Source organism: Suncus etruscus, chromosome X, assembly GCF_024139225.1.
Source record: "Suncus etruscus isolate mSunEtr1 chromosome X, mSunEtr1.pri.cur, whole genome shotgun sequence".
Classification (NCBI taxonomy): Eukaryota; Metazoa; Chordata; class Mammalia; order Eulipotyphla; family Soricidae; genus Suncus; species Suncus etruscus.
The window spans coordinates 117,180,075-117,185,047 of NC_064868.1; positions in this window are offsets into that span (position 1 = coordinate 117,180,075).

A 4,973-nucleotide genomic window follows, 5' to 3' on the forward strand; every position below is an offset into this window, starting at 1 on the left:
GGTATGTGTGTACTGATTCATTCCACGGCTTTTACTGTTTAAGAAATTCAAAGACTGGGCCAGAGAGATAGTACAGTAGGTAAGGTGCTTGCTTTGCACACAGCTGACCTGGGTTTAATCTCTAGCATCCCATATGGTCCCCTGAGCACCACCAGGAGTAATTCCTGAGTGCAGAACTGGGAGTAATCCCTGAGTATACCCAGATCTGACCCACCCCCCAAAAATGAAGGAGAAATTTGGGAGCCAAAATGTATTACACTGGGTGAAGGTGCTTGGCTCATATGGCAGGCCCAGGTTTGATCCCTGATTACATGTAAGGTCCCTTTATCTATTCCAGAAATAATCCCTGAGCACCACAGAGTGTGGCCCAAAAGCCAAAAAAAAGAAAAAAGAAACAAAGGATTACGCTTGCCATACTGAATTGGTCCCTTGGGAACTTTTTTTTTAATGACGTAAATAGTTTTATTGGAGGAAACTTATTTAGGGAATTATGAGGGGAGAGAGATGTATTCAAGAGAGAATATAAGGGCCTGAGATATAGTAGTGGGTAGGGCACTTACATTGTACAGTCAACCTTGGTTTGGTCTTCAGCACCCTATTTGGTCCCCAAAACTCCACCAGGACTGACCCGTGGGAGCAGAGGTCAAAGTCGAGTTACAGTAATAGGAATGGCAGGGTAGGGAATGGAGGTGGTGACAGTTTGATGAATGGGTCTAGAGACAGAGTAAGATTTGGGCTGTAGAGTTTCAATTCATCTGTTTTATGTGATTCCTATAGTCTTGGCCACAGGAGGAAAAGTGAGTAACAGGTATTTCAAGGGTCCAGCCACAAAAGATCTTGTAGATCATTGCAGATAAGGAAGAGTTTCTACAGAGAAAGGAGTGGCTGGAGCTAGAGAGAGATAGTACACCAGGTAGATACATTTCTTTGAATTTGATGAACCCAGGTTCAATCCCAGGAATCCCATATAGTACCCCCACCCCGAGCATCACCAGGAATAGTTCCTGTGTGCAGAACCAGGCATAACCCAACCCCTGAGCACCACCACCTGAAAACAAAAAGAGAGAGAATAGCTAATAGGGAAAACCAGATTGCTGATCCCTAATTCATAAGAAAAGGGTGTTTGTTTTGGTTGGGGACACGCCCAGCTATGCTCACAGTTTACTCGGCTCTGTGCTCAGGAATCTGGTGTGTCACAGGGGACCTGATGAGGGTCCCAAGGATCAAACCTGGGTTAGCTGCATGCTAAATCAGTGACTTGTCTACCATATTATCTCTGTGGCCTGAAGAAAGCATGTTTAAAAGAAGAGTAAACAAAAGCCATGAGATTGAGAGACTTACATAGAGGTTAGTGCTGAATGTTAGGAAAAAGAAGCTAGATCAGGTTGAACTGGAAAACAGAGGGGCTGGAGAGATAGCATGGAGGTAGAGCGTTTGCCTTTCATGCAGAAGGTCATTGGTTTGAATCCCGGGATCCCATATTGTTCCCTGAGTCTGCCAGGAGTGATTTCTGAGCCTGGAGCCAGGAGTAACCCCTGAGCGCTGCCAGGTGTGACCCAAAGACCAAAAAAAAAAAAAAAAAAAAAGAAATGGAAAACCGATAAACTTTACTTGGCAATGAAAATGGAGATTGGGGCTGGTGAGGTGGCGCTAGAGGTAAGGTGTCTGCCTTGCAAGCGCTAGCCAAGGAAAGGACCGCGATTTGATCTCCCGGCGTCCCATATGGTCCCCCCAAGCCAGGGGCAATTTCTGAGCACTTAGCCAGGAGTAACCCCTGAGCATCAAACGGGTGTGGCCTCAAAAACCAAAAAAGAAAAAAAGAAAATGGAGATTGATGAAGAGGGTTATTTGAACTATGAGGCAGAGGTGAGGGCTGGAGTAGAGGCTTTGGAGTTGGAAGCCTTGGGTTCAGTTCTGAGTACCACATGGTCCTGTGCATCCCTGAGGGTGACCCACAAAAAAACTTGAAGTATTAAAATATATGTAGAAGTCAGAAGGAGGGTCCAGAGAGAGTTCAAAGGACTGGAGTATATTGTTTGCATGCAGGAAGCTCAGGTTGGATTGCTGACATTACTGGGTCTCCCTAGCACAAAATCAGGAGTTGGCCCTGAGCAAAAACCAAACCAAAACTATAAACAGTATGAGAAAAAAGTTGACTACCAGGTAGAGAGGAGAGAGGAGAAGGAGAGATAATTAAAAAGGTTTTAGTGGGGCCCGGAGAGATAGCACAGTGGCGTTTGCCTTGCAAGCAGCCGATCCAGAACCAAAGGTCAGTGGCGTTTGCCTTGCAAGCAGCCGATCCAGAACCAAAGGTCAGTGGCGTTTGCCTTGCAAGCAGCCGATCCAGAACCAAAGGTGGTTGGTTCGAATCCCGGTGTCCCACATGGTCCCCCGTGCCTGCCAGGAGCTATTTCTGAGCAGACAGCCAGGAGTAACCCCTGAGCACTGCCGGGTGTGACCCAAAAACCAAAAAAAAAAAGGTTTTAGTGTATTCTTTGCACATACAAAACCCCAATTTGATCCCTGGCACCATGTGGCCCCAAGAATTACTGAGCCTGAGTCAATATCACATAGCTGGGCCTGACCACTGAACAGTCAGTTCTGTACTTTTAGGCCCTATAGCTTAGGTAGTGGCTCTTGTGCTCCCCAGCCCTGGGATTGGCCCTATTAAAAACAGATAGGGGGAAGTCAGGCAATAGTACAGTGAGCAGAGTGCTTACCTTGCATGTAGCCTACCTGGGTTTGATCTGTGGCACCATATATGGTTCTCTGAGCCCTACCAGGAGTATTTTCTAAGCACAGAGCCACGAGTAAGCTGTGAGCACCACCTATATGCCCACACCATAAACAAAACAGATGAAGGGTCAAGACATAATAAAACAGAGCACCCAAGCTAAATTCCATCTCCAAGCACCATGTGTGGCCATTGCCTGAAGCAGCCCCAGATGTCCCCATGCAATGCCAAGACAGGTCAGCACAGCATCTTCAGGCCCTTGCGTTGAAACACCTACCCATGTAGATAGCTTTGGCAGTGGGGCTACAAGGTCTCCTGAACACCACTTGGGAGACCCCCCCAGACTGAAAAATAAAGTCATTACTTTGAGAACTAATAAAACTCTTGTAATGCAGGTTTCTGGAGAAGGCAGGTAGGAACAAAACCTCCTGACTCTTAAAAGCCAGGTTGAGAATGTTCCAAGCCTGGCGCTAGAGGTAAGGTGTCTACCTTGCAAGCGCTAGCCAAGGAATGACCGCGGTTCAATCCCCCGGCGTCCCATATTGTCCCCCCAAGCCAGGGGCGATTTCTAAGCACATAGCCAGGAGTAACTCCTGAGCATCAAACGGGTGTGGCCCAAAAACCCAAAAAAAAAAAGAAGAATCTTCCAAGCCACACTCAAGCAGGCATCAGGCAGGAGTTGGTATCACTGGCTTCCTTACTCAGATTGGGGCCTGCTGCCAACGCCACTAGTCAGTTTTCATCCTCAGCACCTTCTAAGTCAGGATAAACTACACTAACCTACTCCCCTACCCTTACTTAAGTTTTTATTTTGTTTTTGTTTTTGTGGGTTTGGTTTTTGGGTCACACCCAACAGTTCTCAGGGGTTACTCCTGGCTCTGTGTTCAGAAATTGCCCCTGGCAGGCACGGGGGACCACATGGAATGCCAAGATTCGAACCACCGTCCATCTGCATGCAATGCAAACACCCTACCTCCATGTTATTTCTCCGGTTCCTTTAAGTTTTTAATAGGGCCAACAAAGGATCCCAGGTCTCTACCAGGCAAGTCACATGCTGAACTGCTGAGCTTCCTCCCCAGCCCTGCCTTTATCCAGGATATAAATGTTTTTTGTCAGTTGCATATTCATTTACCAGCATTTACTATCAGCTGTGCTGGACCTGGCAATTGTCTCGAGACAGTTCTATGTTCCTATGGAACTATTGTGGGATTGGGGATCAGGGAGTAGGAGCCCCTAGAGGGCTGTTGCCTTCTCATTTGACCCACTCCGGTCACTTGGTGAAATCTGCCATGAGTACCAAAGCAGCACGGATACTACATGTGGTACCAATGCCGGTAAGCAGTCCTCAGACTGCAAACACATGGTAACTGATTTTGAAAAGCTATGGAACTCAGGCTAGAGGAAGGAAATTATTCTTGTCAGGAAAAGAAAAGAATTTCAGGAAGACAAATGATAATGTAAAACTTTTATTACAAGATGATAAGGTAGGAGGAAGAGAAGAAAAACATTCAAGAGAACATAGGCTCCAGAGAGGAAAGAGCTGACAGTTCCCCATAAAGGAAAAGAAAGAAATTGCACATTCCAAGTTGACATGTGAGCAACGCCCAGAAAGGGGAAGTGCGTTAGTTGCTTTTTACAAGTTGGTTTTCTAGGTTGTGTCCAAAACTGCCCCAAGTTGGGGCATTTTATGTGGAATTTGTAGGGAATTGTTAAGGGGAGAAGCTTTGAGCACCTCCATGTTCTTATCACAGCCCTTTTTGTTGCTGGAGCTTCTCTCTGGAAGGGATCCATATTTACCTGGGCCAATAAAAGTGCCAGTTAGAAACTTACAGGCCTCAATTGCTAGGTCCACAAAAGGGGTATGACCTAAATGCTATGGGGCTACTTTAGCTGGTGAATTCACTTTATGCCACTCACATCTTAGTTTAATTATTTCTACGTCACTCATCACTAGGATCCCCCTATCTGCCTGCTTCAGAGCCACAGTCCTGGGGACCAAAGTGATAGTATAGCAGGTACAGCATTTGATTTGCGTGCAGCCAACCTGGGTTCAATCCTTGCTGTCCCATGTGATCCCGAGTACCACAAGAGTAATACCTGAGTGCTGAGCCATAAGTAACCCTTGACTATCACTTGGGTATTGCTGAAAAACAAAACAGAAGGGAGTCTCAGGAGTAGCAAGGAACAGTTCCAAGAAACTAGAGCACCTGTGGGAAAGGCTGGATTAACAGGGAAGGGG